This window comes from Coturnix japonica, chromosome 3 (assembly GCF_001577835.2).
Source record: "Coturnix japonica isolate 7356 chromosome 3, Coturnix japonica 2.1, whole genome shotgun sequence".
Lineage (NCBI taxonomy): Eukaryota > Metazoa > Chordata > Aves > Galliformes > Phasianidae > Coturnix > Coturnix japonica.
The window spans coordinates 62,320,290-62,341,479 of NC_029518.1; positions in this window are offsets into that span (position 1 = coordinate 62,320,290).

The following is a 21,190-nucleotide window of genomic DNA, read 5'->3' on the forward strand; positions in this document are numbered from 1 at the left end:
ATCAAAACAAATCAAAAGAAAATTATACATAATGAGTGGGAAGGCTCACTTTCTCCTGTTCAACTTAAACTGCTTGCAAACATCATGCAGGAAGAAAGTTTTGCTTTTGATACACACTCTAAAGATGAGCAAAAGAAGAAAAAGAATGACTTTACACAGCAAATCTTGTATGCACAGATCTCCAAGACTCATGTATGCTATGTACATATGGGAGCAATCATTCACTGTTATCTTGGAGGTGGAATGAAGAAAAGTCCCGTGCCAGCAACACTCTGAAACAAACCTGTTGAATGGTTTCTTTCCAGAGTGATTATTTAAAATTCATGGAGATTTTAATACTTGAAACAGATGGTTGCAAAATTCAAAATTAAATTTTAAAATGATGTCTGAAATGTCCCTACAGGAAAAACAATATATGTATCTTCATCTCTGAACTTGATGGGCCTTCACTCTTAAATTATCTCTGCTAGACACAAAAATTAGTGTCTTTTTTTTACTTCTGTCAGCTTCATTTGGTGCGCATGACCACAGAAGATTGGTATGAAAGTTCTGGATTCTACAGCATTGGAATGACTCCACCTAATCTAGGCCTAAATTTCTAATCTAGGTCTCAAAACTATCACAGTTACAATAAGCTGGCTGAGATGAAATTCTGTCTATGCCTTAAAGGCAACATATCTAGTTAGCTACCTTGTATATCAAGGTAGAATGGGAAAACAATTGTTGACTGCTTTGTAGAGTTGAAAGGCAGGGTACATTCCTAGGCTGAGATGGAAATGTAGAAATGTTGTGCTTTTGTTCTCATAGGCAGGTAAAATTTGTGAGGCAATTGCTCAGGATATACCAGTGAATTGACATGGAAGGAAATCTGAAGAGGTCTTGACAGAAGAAGACAAAGTCAAGAGTAACATTCAGCTAAGTGATGTCATATTTTCAAAACGGGGACAAAGAATTTGAACTTGCCACAAAGTCTGCACAGAATCTGCCTATGGTCTCTTTGTTGGTGGCAATAACTCCAGCTTTGACTTTTAAAGCAACATGTCTCTGCAGCATTGGGATCTACAGAAATTAACTCTGTAAATATGAACTGTCCATGGCTGTCCTGAGGTATTGTAGATCTGCAGAAAGCACTGTGGCACTTTTCTGAATGTGTAAATATCTGGCTGGTTACTGTGATAAGGCCCTAGCCAGTATCTCTCCTTTTCTCATCTGTGAGAGCAGCTTCATCCTCTCTCAGTCCTGTCAGCCTCACGACCCATTCAGTGCTTGATTATTTCTGTCCATGGAGGGATGGGAAGGGAGATAGGAATGCTTAGATCTCTTTCACATATGACCAAAATGCTTCTCTTCTCCCTTTACTATTCCTGTGTGCTGTAGATTTGTATAATGTCCTTCAGATGTCAAAACCCTTTGGCAATTGGCAGCAAGTCAGAGATGGTGAACCTGCGAAGAAGCAAAGAACTAAATCCCTTCCTCTTTTATGGGTTGCAAACACCTCTCTCTTTCTCTGTCTCTCTGATCTTGAGTCCTGAGGTTTTCTTTGCTGTGGTTTAAACTACAGTTTAAAATGTTTCAATTGTCATCTTGCATTGTGATGCATCACATGGTGCCCCAGCCACAAAAAGGCCTAGTAATTTGGTTTCATCCTGTCACTGATTTTGATGTGTCTGCTGCAGCTGGATGTGGTCATGTCACGGGTTCCAACATTATCTTTAACAGGAAAACAAATGTCAAGAGAGAAATACTATTGTCTTACAATTAGTTTTAAACAAATCAGACTCTAGAGAACAATACAATTCTCAGGTCTGTCCGCCTGCACAAGGGATTTCAAGATAAAGTTAACACTTAACATGTACAGCCATTCCTTAGGGGAAAGAAACACAATCCTGAGAATTCACGAGAAAGAACAGAGAATCTGATAATGCTGTTCTTGGGCAAAACCTTTTTGTGACCCTCCAGTGTGTACAGCAAGGTTGACTATCTGTCTCTTCTGACACACACTTTCCAGAGCAGATATTTGTTATTTGCTCTGGTTGGTAAAAGTGAGTCTGTGCTCCCAATCTGCTCTGACTGGAGGTCAGGGTGGCCTGCTCTAATTTGGCATGTCTTTTCTCTTGAATGAGTATCAATGAAGGTGAGGCAGCAAGGCAGGCCTATTGCCAGGTGAGATATCTTAGGGCCAGGAACTTTTAACCTCTAGTGATGAAAGAGATTAACAGGTTTATTTGCCACAGTTAGAGGAAATAATACCATATTCTAGTTGAGAATCCTCCCTTATGGCTGTTCCCAGTACGTTTATTGCTTGCATGGCCTTCCCACTCTCACAGGTGTAGGACTATTCTCAGATATACTGCTAGAGGAACAAAATAAAGAAATCTCTTGCTCAAAAGAGAAAAAAAAGGTATTTTTTTTCTGTGAAAGACGGGAAAAAAAGGACTTCGTAGCTCTCGCTTTTTTAAAACAGAAAGGAGCAAAAGGAAGTGTATGGAGAACATCTTGCCTAAATGTATTGAAACTCTTCTATGATAAAAAATAAAACATAACCAGTTTGCAACTGATTGGTATCACGTTTTTGTTTGTATAATACAAGATCTTGCTGCAAGTCCAGCTTCAGCCTTTGCAATCAGCAGTTGCTTATGTTCAGGTCTCTGTAGTGCAAAGGCTCATTTTGGAATGAAGCAGCAAAATAACACATCCCACAAGTGGTTTTAGTTCGTGCTAATACTGATGTTTGCAGATAATTTACACAAAATGACACAGAACTGTCATTTGGATTTTGGTTTAATCTCAATGAAAAGTATTTTCTGACGATTTGCAGTTCTGGTAAATGAGATAAACATATGAAGAAACTCTGATGCCTAAGAGATTTCATTAGAATCAAGTGAATGGATATATCCTGTTTTCAGAAGGGTCCCCAGCCTTTCGTTTCTAACCAGGAGATATCAGCTTCTCAAAAGAGAGTGTCACTAATAATATGAGCTTTTCTAAAGGCTGTAATCCATGCATATTTATTGGCTGGAGGTAATCAGGACAAGTGCTAACATTTTCAGTGACAAGACAAATGAGAAAAGAGAGCCTTGCACTCATGTTCCTGTTGTTATATTGTGGGGAAAAACAAAACAAACAAAAAAACCCCAAACCAAACCAAAACAACAACAACAACAAAACCAACCTACAAACAACAACAACAAAAACAAAAAACTGTTTTTTTCTTTCTTTTAAATAATTTTAATTGATGTATTTAAGTCAAACAAAACTTCACCTCTGGGAAAAGTTAGATTTGGATTGAGATTCAGAAGCAAGCACTAGGGCCTATCCCCACTGCTATCTTACTTTCAGAAAGAAGCATCAAAGTTCCACACAGCTAACTGAGAGCTGAATGAAAAGAATCATAAAATCATTTCCTATATATTTATTTGAATGTCTGCATGGATTCAATTCAGCAATGTTTAGCTTCTATTGTATTCAGCCAGTGGGAAGCACTTATATTCTAGGGCTGGAATTTACACAGACATGTAGAGCATCCATTTAATAGAATTTATTAAATCAGTGTTAAGAACTTTTGCAGATTTTTCCTTTGGAAGCTACCCCCTTTTACTCTGTAGAGGTGAAGCTTCTCATTATTGGCATTCTTGTTGCTACTGGCTTATTCTTTGTTGAGGCAATAAAGGCTCACATAGGTTTTGTAAATATTTACATTTGTTTCTAAAATATTTTAGTCAGTCTAGTACCTATGCTAACAATTGGCTGCACAGGCTGATGTCTGATAATGTTTGCTTCTGAGAATTAGCAGGAAAATGAACCACTGCATTTACATGCTTGCATACAACAAAGATGATGCTAGAAATGTTTGCGTTTTCCTATCAGACAAAAGAAAAAATTCCAAGTGATTTATTTGACCAGTCACTATGACACCAGCCCTGACTCATACATGACAAGTATTCAGGCTGGCTTTTTTTCATCCTCAAGTTTAAATCATGTGCAACAAGGGAACTATTGAACGAGTATTTCTGAATCACGACCATCAGTTTTTGGCTTTAGATATTCTGAGAGCAGAAGAGAAACAAAATCCTGCAGGTTGCAGTGTCGTGATGAAAAATTTGAGCCTGCATACTATATAATCTTATTACCTCTTAAAATTATAAAGAAAAGTAAGTTGAAATCCATTGACTCCCTTTTCCTATTATCATGTTAGACAGTTTGGAACTGATCTTAGTGGTGAAAAGAATGGAAGAACGTGATTCTGCAGGGAGCAGCAGAAGAAAATTAACATTAGGAAGCCTGTAGGATATTGCATTTCTCAGCCTCACCTTATTGTGACAGGAGAAAAAGGTGGCAAGAAGACAAAATTAAGCATTTTTCAGACTACTTTTAGAACTATATTTCTAAATTGTCTTCGTTAAAAAATACACAAATGGTTATGTACAGTTTTACTGGCAGTAAAACTTACGTCTGAAGCCAATTTTCCCTTTTATTTTACAGACTACAAATACTTCCACATTCTTATTACTAAAGACATAAAGCATAGATAGAAACATTTGAAAGCTATTAGAGTCATTTACAGAATTAATGTGGCTGTGCTTTGAACCCTATTAAAATGCATTAGATCCTATCAGCTCTACTTGGAGTGAAGGGCAGAAAAAAAATAACAAAACAAGGTTTGCCACTGAGAAAGTGGCAAAGCTGGCAAGAGTAGGAGATCTGGGATGGCTGAAAATACACATAGACCTCTTTTGGCTCTCTTGCTGGGCATTCTTCGGCTTCATTCACACTGGCACATTAGAGCTGATTATGAGTATGAAATCATTTCCCAGTCCCAAGGTAACTATTCTCAGCTTTTCTTCATTTTGTTGCATTGCTCACAAAAGCTGCAGGATACTCTAATGTCCTGCAGATGTAAAAGCCTCCTTTAGAAACAGGCGACTAATAGCAGTGGGTAAATGAGTGAGTTTTTGAGGGCACCAGTGGGTTTTCTGTTTGTTTGTTTGGGTTCTCCTGCTCAATACTAAGTCTAAAAGTAATATAATTTAGGAAACACAATCCCAAACATTCATGACTCCTTCAACCCAGATTTCAAATACTAAAGTTTCCTCCTCATTTTCATATTCTCATGATCCACTCCCAAAATGATGGGCTGATGAGGTACCACTGGATGCTGCTCATTTCTCACTCCCAAAGAAATTAGCCTCTTCTGCTGGTACCCAGGTTAAGCAGAGCATGGGGCAGTGTGAACCTACAAAGGAAAGGTTCCAGTCTGGTAGGTAGGAATGCCACATGTCCCATCAAGCTCGAATTAACATAGTTCAGGTTTATTGTGTCATAGGTGTTGCCAGTGTGTCTGATACATCTGAATGTGGACGTGTCACAGCACAAGTTCACGGAGTATGACGAGGCAGTGCTATAAGCTATAATATTACAAGGGTTATGCAATGCTCTCAAAACCAAAGTGAAAAATCTTGTATTGAAAAACACCACAGCAAATTTTGTTTGATTCTTTCTATCTTTTTGAGTTCACTCTCTATGTTAGGATTTTTTTTCACTTACAAATGAAAGTGCTTATTGCGGCAATGGTGATCTGAGACAGTTGGGATAAAAGATGTTGGTTTTTTCTTAAAGGAAATTCCCGAGTCCCTTTTCAGCAAAAGAAGACCTGTTCTTCAGAACCAATTCACACACCTCTCTTTTAAATCCAGTGCCTGTTTTTACTTGTGCTGTTCAGGGTTCTTCAGTCTTTCTTTAATAAGGTTACGTAAGGAGAGGTGGGGGAGGAGGTAGCGTATTGTATTGGCAAGAAAACAACAGGCTATTTACGCATCATATATTTAGCAACAGAGTAATTTGGGTAACCTGGCTTCACTTGTGTCAGAATAATGAAGTCTAGTTTAAATCTTCAGCTGAAAGGTTCTAAGGGTTTGTCACTCTCCAAGTGGTTCCATTGGGTGCTTCATTTAGGTATCCAAACCATTACTCGTGTACTTTTGCTGGCAGCAGAACTCCTTGGCACCACTATGACAGTTTGGTAATTTTTTTCCCAACGGTGTAGCCACAAAGACCTTTTTGTCAACTGTGTTCTGCAAAGATAGCAGTGGAGCACTACCCTGAGGGAAACAGAGTACAAGTAGCGGGGCAAAACTAAGCAGGGGAAAATAATGAACGATTATCAGGCATGTTTCTTATTAATGAGTTCTATTGTACTGCAGATACAGAGTCAGAACTTTCAATTTTACAAGCCTGAAAATTCAACTGCACAAAGCATTCAAATTCCTGTATGGTAGTGAATAGTTGGCAGGAAGATGATTAAAACGGGCAGCTACTGAAAGCCTTATTCTAATTTCTAGGATTCTATTAGGTATCAATTTTTCAGATTAAAACTCCAGAAGACAATAAAAGCTCAGTCAGCTGTGGATGCAAATGGGAAATATAGTAGGGAGCGAACCAAGAGCTCGCCAGAGTTAGCAAGTCCACACTCGCTGTGGGGGGACAGTTTTACTCTGCCTGAAGAGTGCCTTTTTGTGGTTTAACTCAGCCATGTGTCCCTAGGGGTACTATTATAAAACAGCAATGGTGGAATGCTGTGTGTGGAGTAGTTATTGCAGTATAACTATTTCAGGCTGTTTTTTTCTGTGTAGACAAGCCTCGCTACTACATTTTGACAAGAAGATGCACCTAAGCTAAACTTTTTTTACTTGGTGTCTGAAGCATGGGAGTTTTTAGATTTGTCTGTTCAGGGAAAGGCTCTCATGCAAAATCAGTGCTTGCAAATATTTATCAAAGCATACTGCACTGCCAAAAGAAAAAAAGAAAAAAGAAAAAAAAAAAAAAAGAGGAGCAGCATTCATACAAATGCATCTGTTTCATGCACCAGGGCTACTTACTTTAGTCCATAAGTTTAAACTCCAAACTGAGATACCGGAGAACTTCTAGGTACACTCTGGATCTCCCTGTAGCAGAACTACTGCATATATATTAAAATGCAAAACATGCTCTGTAGTTAATATAGCAAGACAGTGCTCTTGGAGATCAAATCTCAAATGAGCTGGATAACCCTTTGGGACAGCCTATACATTGAGGCAACTCACAGTTGCTGGAGGGAGCATTCAGAGGAGGTGTGAGGTTGGGCAAGCTTTAAACAGAACTCTTTGGCTTCCAACTGCCTCAGTGAAGTGTACAAAGTAAGGAGGAGTAACTCTGGGACTCATGCTTCGGGTATTAAGACATACAGTGCACTGAGGGAATGATTTGACATTAATGAATATTTCTTTTTGAGAAAATACATTAAAGAAATAATCCTGACATACCTTGATTTTGTAAGCAGTGATGATTTATAAGCACGTTATCTGATATGGAAAACATACTCAATGAGATCTGATACTTTTGGGGGGATAAATTAACAATTTTTTATTATTATTATTTTCTTTTTTTTTCCCACAGAAAAGAGAAATGCTGACATTTAAATATTAATACTTAGCCCCACAGAAAAGCAAACGTCAATTTAATTGAGGTTTTATGAATTTCTGGTTCTGTAAACACTTAAGAAAAAAATAATGCCATTTGTGAGTGCTAGAGAAATAAGAGCTATGAATTATTTTTTCAAAGCTTTCAAAAATTCAGTTTTTCAGCCATAGATTAGACAACTTCACTAAGGAACAAGGGATCGTGTTTCTAATGTCGCACACAATAAATTCCACACTCTTTTCCTATTTTACTCCCCCTAGAAGTTTCTGTATGCATTTTCAGTGAGAGGAAGGGAGAAACCCTTTATGTATCTTCTCCAGGAAATCAGAGAGACTTAGAGACTGAAACTGGAAAACATCAATGGGTGGGACCAGGAAAGTCAACTGAATGCTGTATTATGCCAGCATACTTTCATCCTTTCCTTCTGTCATCTAGGGCAGGATGAGAGGCAATGAATTGGCATAAAGTCTATGGTCAAAGGTTGAAGGTTGCCCATTTCTAGAATTGTTGGTACTTATATCTGTGTTGGCTCACCACACAAAAGTTTTAGGAAAATAACAATAAGCTGTGAAGCTGGCTACTTCCCTTTCGGTGCTCTGGTATCAGAACATATGAGGGAAGGCTTTTCAGCTTGAATTTGCAAGTGCTCCCTCACAGAACACTGAAACTCAGAAAAGTATGGTCTAGGGAGGAACTGAGGGGAATGGAGTAGAGGGGAAGGAGTCAGCAGTAACACAGAGAGCACAGCCTGGCTTGACAGCTGCTTCAGCTAGTGGTTCCTAAGGACGGGGTCTTCTTGCCAGATCACTATTGCATAACAGAAGGATCAACTGCCCAAGCCAAATAGCAGTCTCTGGTTTATTCTCTTAATTTAAATGCTCTTATCACTAACTCTGGTGGGATTTCTTCCCTTATATGGTGAACAAAATATAGCTAACCATAATGGTCTCCTGAGTGAAATGGCTACACTGATTTTGATTGGGCCTGGCATTATTTTCTGCATCCCAAACAAATGTTCTGACTCTGACTGGAGTATGTACATAATCACTGCAAGAAAGATTGGTCTTAAAAGCTATGACCAAACACATATTTCAGTGAGGCAGTGGTTAGAGCATCCCATTACATCTGGCCCACTTTAAACATACTTGAGGGCAGGTCAGATACCATTTTAATTTGCGAAGTTGTTTGCTTGTGTTTACTGAAGAACAAATCTGCTCTTTAATGACTGGAAGCTGGACATGAAAGTAAGCAGAACTGGAACGTCAGATGATGTTGAAAGCTGATTATATAACTTGTACTTTTAGTTTCATAATTAAAATTTTATAGGGTGGAAAATACCTATTCACTTTATCTAATGTAGATGCAGTAAGTGAGTGTAGGTAGACTAGATCTTTATTAACCACTGAATGATGGGTTGTGTTCACACCTGTATCTGAGCCAGACCTTAACTTCTTTGCTCTTAAGATAGAAGATGTGATTGCTCTCTATTGTTATAGCTGGGGGTAAACATAGGAGATGGAGGAGCATTAAAAATTAAAATACAGAGAAAGGTTCCAAACAAGTAGATATGAACACAGAATGAATAGATTCTGGATGAAATCCACCAGAGGAGTAAGGTTTTGGGACAGATTTTCAGCTGGAGAGGTAGGTGCAAAACTGAAGCTAATTTTAAACTGGACTTTAATACCCTCACATATATGATTAAGTTAGTTTCTGATGATGGCAGGGTACTTCACACTGCAAAGGCAGTATCATCTTTCTGGATACACTTGACATTGACTACTACAAGCAGCTTTTTCATCTGTTTCTCTGAGAAATGTAAGCTGGATTTCTTGGACGTGACATTGAAGGAAAGAGTAGAAAGGAATGTGTTTGGGAAATTTCAATAATAAAGCTTTAAAAATGCAGGTCTGATTTCTTAAGCTGAGTAGAGTCAGGGAATTTTTTTTAAGTGTTGCGGTCACAGAGCTTGTCAGTGAACAAAGCACGCTGGAGCCAGAGCCAGAGACAGTTGTTCAGCATACAAATGATTTTTATCTGATAAGTTGGGTTGTTTGGCTGCTTATACACGAGTCTCTCCCATAGAATAACAGATCTATAAAAAAAAATTCAGTAATATAAATTCATTATTATTTATGTGATATACACTCCACCCACACAACAATTCCACTTCTTCCTTTCTTCTTTTCTTGACTTGCATAATGGTGCTCAGTTTGTTTCACTCATGCTTGGCAAAGCACATAGTGCAAAGACAGTATGGGCACCGGGTCTGCCACAGTCCTGCAGCCCTTCAGAGTGACATCCCAGCTACTCTCTGGCTAGTGTCAACTGTCCACAAAATCTAGGACAATCTGTAAGTCCTAGGTAGAGACAGAGATGGTTCCACCACTCTCACTCTGTTTCCCTCCACATTTCTGCATCAGGGTCTGGGACCAGATGTTAGCAGCAAAATTCAAAAATTCTAGGGGCCAGGAGTTGGGCCAGCAAGTGCAGAAAGTCACTTTCCCCAGCTTTTCTTTCTTTTTACTTAAATAAATAACAGTAGTAAAAAAGAGTAGTGCATCTGGACTATATTACATGTACTTCAGTGTTTTCCAGTTTCAGTGGTACACCACTTTTTTAGCAACCATATTCTGGGATTTCTAGTGCTAGTCTATGAGTTTGGGAGTTAAACTGTGTTTAAGCAATGACTCCTGAAATATTTGTGTATTAGATACAGAATGGATAAAATAGATTCAGACAGTTAAAAGTGAGGTGTTTTGTTGACATTCCTCTTAGGCACAAGGGGAACTTTAGGGGACTATGTCTGGTATGGGGAAAAAGAGCTATGTCCTAATCCCAGTAAGTCACTGTAAGCATCATTTGTGCATTATGGGGATAGGTAGTTGATGTCATGGTAGAAAAAGCAACAATGAATGATCTGACTGAGCAGGAAGAGCCTTTCTTCTCCTTCTCCTTGGATGTTTTTCTTCCTGTGACCTTGCTTTCTGACCATTCAAATTCATTTGCGTATAGTTTGCTACCAGTTGCCCCACCCCTGAAAACAGCCCTCAGATTGGATGCCAGTGCCTCTTCACACACTTTGTGCTGTAATGCCCAGTTAATAAGCGGGTACATGACCTTCTTTCTTTCCAGTGCTAGAACTGTTTCACAACCCCTAAGCAACGCGGCTCTCTGCCAGGTTGCCTGTCTTTTTTGGAGAAAGTATTCCTGGGAACAGCAAGGCAGAACAGGTACAGAGTTCCTCACCTCACAGTGTGTGAAGCAGAAAAACTGGCAAGCATGTTTCCTGAGAATTGTACTGGGCTGGATCTTGTCCTCTAGCACAGAGCCAGCTTGTCCTTGCTGCAAGGGTTACTGGTTCACCTTCTGCTTGAGTAAATTGCTGCTACTTCTGTGCCTCTGAACAGTCTAGAAATCTTAGCTGTGATCAGTTGGTAAAGCCAACAGATGTCCACTCTTGCTTGCATGTGGAGTCTGTTGGGTTGTGGAAAATAGCATGTGTCACAGAGAGCCCAGCTAAGGTGACACTATTGGGGAATGAGGACCCCTATTCCAGTCTTCCTCTCCGTGTAAAGGCAATTTGTGAGCCTAAAGAAGGAATTAATTCAAACTTGCATAAGCTTGGGATTTTTAGATTTCTTCCTCTCCCCTTCCCCTACATCCCACCTGTAGCTGGTCATTTCTTTTAAGGTAGGTTCATCTATTCCCTCATACATCCAACAGGCTCCTCACTCCATAGGAAATACTCGGGATAACAGTGTAAGTGAAACTCTGTGATTGCTAATAAGCAGCTCTACCAGTGCTTGCCTGAAGGTACCAGAGTAGTCAGTGTTACTAATAAAGTTAATTACTCCCACTACAAGAGAAATTAGTCAGAGGGAAAAATCAACGTGTATGAACAAGATGATTAGCTGCTGGTTTCACTTTTGCAAATACATTTAATCTACTGTAGTATTTTTATGCTGGTTAACCCCAGTCACAAGTTACTAACATGCTCCCTCCTTCTGAGGGAGCAGAGAAAGAATTATTACAACAGTCACTTGAGTTTCAGGTCCTTTATGATATACTGTAAATTTATCCAAAACCCTCTGCACTTTTCTCTTTTTTAATAATTAGTGCCATTACTCTCTAAGACTATCAAACTGTAGTCAGGGAATATAGAATTTTGTGAGTTTTTCCTACAAGAAATCTTTTCTTCTCCACCAGGACATCCCATTTTGCTTCATGGCATCTCTTATCCTTATGAACGTGAAATAGAAAGAACTCCACTCACCATTGCATCAGACATAGGTTTTCATTGACTTCTGTAACTGTAACTGATTAATTTTCTAGGGACAGTTGGAGTCAACTTTACTCTGCTCTGTTTTCAGATCTGGAAAGTGAATAAGATGTTACAGAAGGAGAGATCACAGAACTGTTTGATTTGTAGGTGCTTTTTCAGTGAAAATCCCATTTCATTTCATTTCAGCTCTTTCATTTCATTTCTCTTTTTCTTTCTCTCTCTCTCTTTCTTTGCCAATAAATAAGAGATAATGTGCTCTGCAAATAATAACATCCTCCTTCCCTAGAGGTTATATAACTGAGAAACATCAAAGACCTTGCTTTGAGACATTGTGTTCCACACAGGATCTGCATATGTTATGAGAGGTATCAATTATTTCCAGTTCTTGTGGTATTTTTTGTAATGTGTATACCATCCAACCCATGTCACAGAGGGCATCATGCAAGCATCAGGTGATGAAACTTCTACTCACACTTATCATTAAGGACAGGTGAGGGACGGGAAAATGATTAGTGGCTTCTCATTTCCTTCAGTCATTGGTTTGTATTTCCAAATGGTTGTTTTTCATTTGGTTTATGGCGTTTCTGTATGACTCTTCCTGCAGCTTAACTTGTTGACCTCACCTTCAGGAAGGAAAATCCACACAGAGTGGCCAGGTAACCAGGTACAGAAATGGGACATGAAAGTCCTCAAGCCTGATTTTTCAAAGAAACACTTGCCTGTAGGCAATTCAGGAAGAGCTTGGGCGCCCTTAGATGTTGAAATGAGAATATAATCTGCATATGGATAATTTGTAGAAAAAGAAACCACTTGCTGTCTTTTTTAGTGTTCTGGACATTTCCAGGAGTAAATCAGTCAAATTAAAGGAAGGGGCACCAGGCTCCTTCCTGTGGTTTAATTATCTCTTGAGGCTGAATTTTGAGTTGGTGGTAAGATGAACCACTATACAACCCATGATTAATCTTCTGAAGTATTCAGGGATTATTATTACTATTACTAGTGTACTAATTATTATTTCCATATTTCCATTACTTTTTTTTTTTTTCCAAAACACTATTATTTACCTTAGTCAAAGGAAAGTGAGGGTGTATTTAAGAAGTACCTTCATCCTTGACCCACAAGTGTTTTAGGAATGGTAGATTTAATTTACATTTACATTAAGACACATTTCCCCCCCCGCCCCCCCTTTTCAATGTATTGCATGTATTTATATGTATATAAATAATATTTGGAGCCATGAGTTGGACTCGGTGATCTTTGTGGGTTCCTTCCAACTCAGGATAGTTTACAATACTATGTTGCTATATGATATGAAATGGGCGTACCTATCATCTGTCTCTTCTTTACGGGACCAGGATATTTTGAGGGTGTTCTGGTAGGAGCAGCAGTCTGTTCTTATTTATTTTATTTATATTTGTGCTCCTTCATGTCAGCTTTTTAGCTCATTCTGTTTCTGCTGTTTCTCTCTTTTTCACACATTTTTTTTCTTTTTTTTTTTTAAACCCCATCTTTTCACTCTTTATTATATTTATCTTTTTTTGTATTTGTCAAGTATTTGAATATATAATTAAGAAGTAACATGGCAACCTGATTCTTACCTAAAAAAAGTGTTTTGATGGATGACTTAGGCTAGTTTTACAAGAACTGTTCCATCCAATCTATCTCTGGAACTCCATTTTTTTTTCCTCCCATCGCAGCAAACTATGTAAGAGGATTGAGATGAACTCAGACACTGTGAAGTTTTTCAGGATTTTTGTCATTCCTTAATTGCTCATAGAACTGCTGCAGCTGGAGTCCAGGATTGCAGGAAGGATTCCTGAGCAATAGAAATCTTGATGTTAAACAGGAATCAGCCGCGACACACCTTGATGATAGGGTGGAGATAACTTGTTTTGTTATTAATATTTGACATTCAGGTTCATCATGCAGAGAAGGTAACAATGCTGACTGGGAGAGAGGCTGCAGGCAGCCCAGAATCTTACTCACCCCATTGCATAAGGGACACATTTGCATTCAGATCCTCATCTAGTGATTAAAAGGTGTGTGTTACACAACCCTATGAAGAAGGCAGTGCTCTTGGCTGACACCTAGTCTGCTTCCTCATGAGCTCTGCTCTGAGCCCTCCTCCCCAGATCCGCACGCACAGGCTGAGGACATCACTGTCCCTCCTGTAGCACAGAGGGAGAGGAGGCAGCTTGTCAGGAGGGACAAGGAAGCCCTCTGCCTAGGCCTATGTCACCTGGCCTATAACCATGCCCCTAATGACACTCACCATAGATGGCCAACACTTAGAGGAAGACCCATGGGGCCCTTATGGGGTGGTGGAAAAAGGCAGGACAACTCCACCCCTGAGCTGCAACAGGGTGTCATTAGGAGCACCCGCACCCGCTTGTCAACAGCCTGTGGAGTGGGCTGGGCTGGGGCAGGTCGCTGACTGCAGCCTGAGTCACCAGCACCTGAATGAAAGTAGTTTTGTTTTTGTTTTGTCCTTTCCCGCCTCAGAAGAGCACACCCCGCCATGAAGGCAGGTTGCAGGGCTTGGGCTCCTACACTGTGACCAGACCTTCCAATGGTGACTGCATTGTTAGGGCTCAGGAACACGCTGCTGGACACTGTTGTGAATAACTAGGTCCTAGGATTAGTGGGAGGCTTAGCCCTATCCAGCTGGGGCCAGCTGGACATTCCCCTTTGCTCTTATAATGGCATGACACTTCCCTGCAAACCCTCAGGTGGTTTTCCATGCCTATTTCAGAAAGAGCAGAACATACTTTAGTTCATCTTTTTGGGCTGCAGCTCGACTGCACCATGGAAAGAGAGATTCATTTGATCAATACTCCCTCAAGTTCCTTATTAGTACTGGTATTAAAGGGCGTTAAAGAAACTTTTATTTATTTGTTTGTTTGTTTGTTTGTTTATTTATTTATTTTGCCCTTTTTGTTATTCCTAGCACCCTACGTGATAAAAAAGAAGAAAGGTACCTGTCAGCCCTCATGCTCAAATCACAGGGAAGGTGCTTGCCTCATGCCTCATTTCGTGTCCTGCTTTGTACTGTAAACAATGCTAGTTACAAGTTGTGCCTTGCTTGTCCACTGTGTATTTTTCTCCATCATCTTAGGCCATAATTGCCTTTCCCTCCCACTAATTATTCCACCCTGGCTTAAGGTGCAAAGAATGGCCTCTGTTTGGCAAATGAAGGGTAGGTAGGCAGAGCTTTGAAGAAATACTCTGCTGTTGCAGGGATTTCTGAAGTATTTTATGTTTGTCGCTTTTAGTTCATATTAAAGCCAAAGCTTCAGTCTCTTCCAGGAGGAGTAGTCAGGACTGTACTACTGTCATACAGACAGAAATATCTATCCTTCTACTGTATTAAGGAAAAAAAAAAAAAAGCCTAAGGATTTCTTTGTCAAGTCAATAATGTGTTCTGTGTTCTAATCAATACAAAGTAAAAACGAGCATGTACATTATCAAAATCACGTTTATGGTATCTTTAAAAAGAAACTTCTAGGCGTATCAACTGTACTCTGTGAACAGGCTGCATTTCCAGCTAATCTCTTTTCCATATACAAATCTGTATATAAAGATGTTTAGACATTTTGAATGAAAGAATTTGTAGCCATAAAAATCCACATACATTTTAATGCTCTCGGGGCTCAATTTAAATTGCTTTTCAGATGTTCACATAGCTTTTGCGTTTGAAAATTTGGTGATACGGGAATTTATGTATAATTTTACATAAACAAATATGCCTGGTGAATGAACAATAGTTTCTGTTCCTGTTGTTTGCATCTACTCAGAATAATTCTGAATATATTGAATAATCATTTTTGCATGGGCTTTAAATGCAAGAAACCTATGCGGATGCAAGCTGGATTGTTATACTGAACATTTTACATAGCCAAACTTCTGGATATTTTTCCAGCTGGGGATTTAAAAATCTCACAGTTGCACACCCATACCCTAAATTCTTTAAAATCTTCTACAGAATTCTCGAAGATGTTAAAGGAGATTTCCTCATTCAAAGTGTCGCTGAAGCAATAGTCTGTAGTAGAAAGGAGTAGGAGTGATTTGGGATAAAGCAATTCTGGATGACATCACACAGATTAAATATTGGAGAGACTATACATGTGATAGTGATACATCTATACCAAACCCACACTACTGTCTGATGGCTGAAGATAGATGTGAAAACCCATTTAAATCAGGAGCTTCCCAACTGAGTATGCACCAAAATATGCAGTAACAGAAACTACTCTCACATCTCGCAGTGGCAGCGGGACTTTCTATATCTTTCTTCTTCATTCTGGCAAGACAAAAAGGTGAAGAATGCGAATCAAAGCCACCCACTTCCACACACTTTGGGAGTGTCTCCAAACAGTGTGGGTCAAGGATTGTCCGACCTCCAAGATGGGGTCTTGCCCTGATAAAGAATTGAGATTGGAAAGAAACAGAGGATCCCAGAGGAGTATGGAGAAGAAGGAGGAAGCACATGCAACTGTAAACTATATTAGCAGGGCATGTCAATGATTGTTCAGTGTTTTGTTGGGAATAAATCCTCCCAGAGCATGATACAGGTATATGATCTGTAGAAGCCCTCCAGAACCAACTATATAGCTTTTCCTCGTGGACCTAACATGATTGTCTTCAGCAAACAAGCAGCAGATAGGGAACTGCCAACTGTCAACTCACTGTACTTCAATCCTATTTCTTCTTCCCATATCAAGTCATTAATGGCAATAGTCCCCACATAAGTGCAGTTCCCCTTTATCTTTCACACAGAGTTGCGTCCATGATGCTGAATAGCCTACATCCTGTTCTGAAGTGAGTAATGTACTAAAGCCTGGGTCTTTCAGTGTAAATCTCATCCAGACTTTCTCTTCCTTCATAAAGAAAAATGCACTCTTTGACCGATGTGCAACTAGTCTCCAGACCACGTTCTCAAGGGACAAGGTCAATCTCTTTCACAATTGCTCATCAGGACAATGTTTAAGCCTGCTCACATCCAAACCTGCCACTCAGCACAGACAATCTTTCTGTCTTCCCTTATAATTATCTACAGTTGCTAGTGTTTTTTAGGACACAGAATTCAGGTCTTTATTTACAAAAGCAATCCGTTAACTATTTTTAGGAGTTTTGTGAATGTGTGAACAATATTCGCTAGTGTAGCAGAAGTGGTTGAAGGTATTGTATTTTAGCTTTGTATTTAAAGGGTAACGTAGGTTCAGAAATAAAGGAACTGTGGCATATGAAAAAAGTTTCTCAAAATTGGACATATTATGGCATAATACTACAGTGGTGTACACTTGGCATGTAGGAATGACTTTTTTGTACATTTTATTTTAAAGTCGATGCTCATCCAAAATATCATATAAACACAGATGGAAGTTTATACACCTCTGCTGAGGTGTTACTTGACTGCATAGGAAATCTCTGGTTAGTGTAGATATGCTCACTGTCTTGAAAGCTCCCAAATTCAAGCTGATAGTTCTAAAGGAATCCTAAGAAGTCTTCTAAGTGTGCCCTGTTTCTTCATGTGCAAGGTAAGGCTTGAAAACATGAAATTAGAAACAGAAACTGAAAGCATGTGGATCCATTAAAACAGGACCTTGTCACCCCAGGAGAACAGGATTGCAAAGGCTTGATAAGACTTTGATTTATGGCAGTAACACTTTAGGCTTCTTCTATATGGCACTGAATTATTGGTAATCAGCTACTAAAGGACACCTAGGTTATGTGAACAAATTTTCTAGTTATTAAATAATGGGTATTAAATAATGCAGTGAATTCAGCTACGCTGTTGGCTAATTTTACTGAGAAATACCCAAACATTTGCTTTATATATGTGAATAGCATTTTCCAAATAAACTTTTGTATGTAGAGCACTATTTGTAGACTCTATTCATAGAAAGTTTGATGGAAAAGAACTCTAAGCATATCTATATATACATTCATATGCATATATGTACATACAAATACACGTGAGAGGAAAAAATGTGAATAGTGCATTGTTTTGGGCCTGCTGTTCTCTAATGCTGGGCAGTGTGTATGCAGTTAAGACATTCTGTTTGCCTTTGTTCTACACAGTTTCAGGAGGCAGCGCAGAGCATTGTTACTGCCCTGATTTATCCTTCACTCTTTGCTCATGTCAGACATCCACACATGCACACCATACAGCAGCCCTACACATTGCTACAGATGCTTACCTCAGCTCCACAGTCAACATCTGCAGGGGCAAGACCACAGAAAGAGGTTGTAAGGTCCTCATTATCAATGAACACAACACAAATGGTGAAAGTAACCTTTTATTTGCATGTGATATAGAGACATACACACTGCAAACACATGCCACACATCATAAAAGGACAGGATACTTGGGAGATCGCTGCAAAGAAACATTAGCATCTGCTTCTAATAACCAGCATAAATAGTACATGCTCAAAGTTTCTCATGGTGTTTCTGGACAGAATTCCAGAAGAGCTGCACACACGGCACAGCCGGGCTCGTTAACACCACCCGCTATCCGTGCATCACTGCCAAGGGGAACCTGGCCCTGCTCAGCCCTGCTGATGGAGCAGAGCAGATGGGAATGACTTCACACCTTGCTTCAGGTCTCTCACTGCTGCCCAGTCCATATCTGCTGCAAGGAGCAGTGTGCTGGTGGCTGGATTCACTCAGGGGCTTGCAAGAAAGCCCATGACTCAAAGATGTAGAGAGGTGCTCTGAAACAGAGGTGGAGCTTTCAGGCTCTAGGGGTCCTATGGGCGTGGTGTGGGTCCTGCGAGCCATTGCTGCTTGCAGTCTGCAGCACAAACTGGCACAGAAATGCCAGATTCCTGGAATTATCGCTCTAAGCGCAACATGAAAATGCTCAGAGCATTGCTGTCCAGGCAACACTCACAAGCTAAATATTCTGTAGATCAGGACGCGTTCTGGCAAAATGAGAAAGAATGCAGCCTGCTAAGTAAAGACAGGTGTTCAGCTTTGCTGCCTGGCATGTAAGAACAGAAACGACTGTGGGATGAGATGAAAGCCTAGCTGTGAGTGCAGGTTGGCCTGTGGCAGCGCTGCTGTGACTGTATGTATGCTGTGCTGTACAGCAGGACACAGAATGAACTTCCCCAGCACACATGCCATAGGCAGTTATTGAACCAGACGGAAATTCATATATTTACATCTGTTTCCATGCAGTCACCTCTGGCTTCTAGCCCCTCCACTGCACAGGCAATTATGTTAACTCTCTTAAAAATCTAATTTCTCTTTGTTCAGAATTATATACTTAATGAGACATTTGCTTGGCTTCCGCAGGAAGCCCCATGAAAACCTGAGTCCTGTACAGCCTATGACCAAAATCATCACATCTAGGACTGCTATATTTGTCAGATAGTGGAAGCCATTTTCAACATATCAAGACTTGCTCTGAGATAGTGATATGACATTTTTTTCTTGCCTTTGTGACATCCAAGAGGCCTATAGAGGAAGAAGAAAGCATGCTGTATGCTACGTATTGTGCTAGGCCATGGATTTCCACTGATGGTAATTTTTACAGCATGTATTTCTATGCTGTAAATATAACCAGTGGACTGGACTGTCCACCAGCAATTTTCACAAGTGGCAACCCACCAACTATTAAGTGCTTTGAAACCCTTTGCCGTGCAGCCTGTTTTTAATGGGTGGGATAGCATTTACTGATGTGTTTACTTCATAAAACATTCAATTAGCCAGATTCATCATCAGCATATTTACTTGTACTGCCTTTGCATTGGGAGCTTCATCAAGCTTTTCCTCATGTGCAGCTTGCCATCTGCTTGTAGGTTGTTCAGAGACTGTGTGAAGATTCTCTCTCTCTGAGAAAATGTGTGCTAGTCCATTGAAGTATTTGCTAGTGATGCAAAGGCAGCTGCTATCATCACGTCATATGTGTGCGGGTGGTTGCAATACATGGTATATAGGTTGTCAAAATTTGCCAGGAAGATGTGTTTTTGATTGTGGTATTGTGTGCATGTGTGGTACTGCTGGAGCAGCACGCATAGGACTTGGAATATTACATGAGTATTATGCGTGAGTGCTATATAAACCACATACCAGAGTGGTTACATGCTGTATTGGGTGACAGTAACACCATATTCACACAGCTTTTTCACATATCTCTTTATCAGCTGCCCATTTTCTGCTGTTCCTTGGGGCCCTGCCTTGTTCCCATGTGTGTGCTGGACAGTGGTCCTCACTGAGAGTGTGCTCACATTTGGGAATCAGCTTTTCCTTGCCAGCAACTTCCTGGCTCTGGGTGCCAACAGTTCAGGCTCTGTGAGACAATGGTTCATTTCTAATGTCTGTCAGGATGTTTGTGCTGTTTATGAGTAGGCCTTTGTCACCTGGTATTAATTGGATTGTGCCCTCTGGGCCTTTGAAGACACAGAAGGCTTCAAACTCCTTTTTATTACACATGGTGCTGTGGCCTGTAATACTAATCAACTACATTTGGTTACACCATGTTGTAAGAATGGGGTATGCAGGACCCTTCTGCAACTTTGGAGATCAAATGGTCTCCCAGTATCTGAGGCCTTGTCTGCACTTGTGACGTTCATCTTTGGACCCTGCTTTTGCTCAGAAACCTGTCTGCTCTACTTTTGTGTTCAGATACCATTAGCTGAACCTGAGCAAGTCTGTAACCACCATGAACTGTGTCTGGTTTCTTCTGCTCTTGATTATGCAGGAGTGTTGGTTGCTCTGATGTCCTACATCAATGATTTGCAAGCAGACAACCAGTTAGTATGGCACATACTGCTTATCTTGTATTCCCTGCTTTATTTCTACTCATACATCTAGGCAAATACTTCTATCTAGTGAAAATCAGGTTTACAATCCTGCTTCTAATTAAGCAGGCAGAACACCATAGAGCATGGCTTTATTAGTATGGGTCTCTTTGGTAAAGTTATCCAACAGAGTGAGAAAGGTCCTGACAGCACTAATTAATAGATTGTGCCTTATCCCTACTTTGGTGTTTTGCCAGCTGATGACCGAGATAAGAAAGGAATTCTGCACAGCATCGTGGTGCCTGGCCCCCTCTTGCCTTCCCCGATAGGTTCTTTGGCAATCACATACCGTAGCCACGATCAGCAGCTTGACACTTGATCATTCAGTGAGGTTGCTGTACATTTTCGTCTTTTCCTCTGTTCTGGGTCTAGCAGCCTCAAGTCACAGAAAGCCATAAAGCCTGAAATGCCAGTGGGCACTGGCAGTTAGTGACACTGCTGCTGTGTGTTGGGGCACAGAAGCTTGGGGCTGATTAAGTTTTAACTTTTGAGTCTGGAGCTATCTGTGTGGGCTCACAGCTGGGGACTACAAAGTGCTATATGGAATTGGCACAGAGAAGAAACACACAGATCGCCTGCTGTCAGGACATCTGTGTCTTTTTATTTTGGGTACATTTAGCACTTATAGTGTTTCACATCT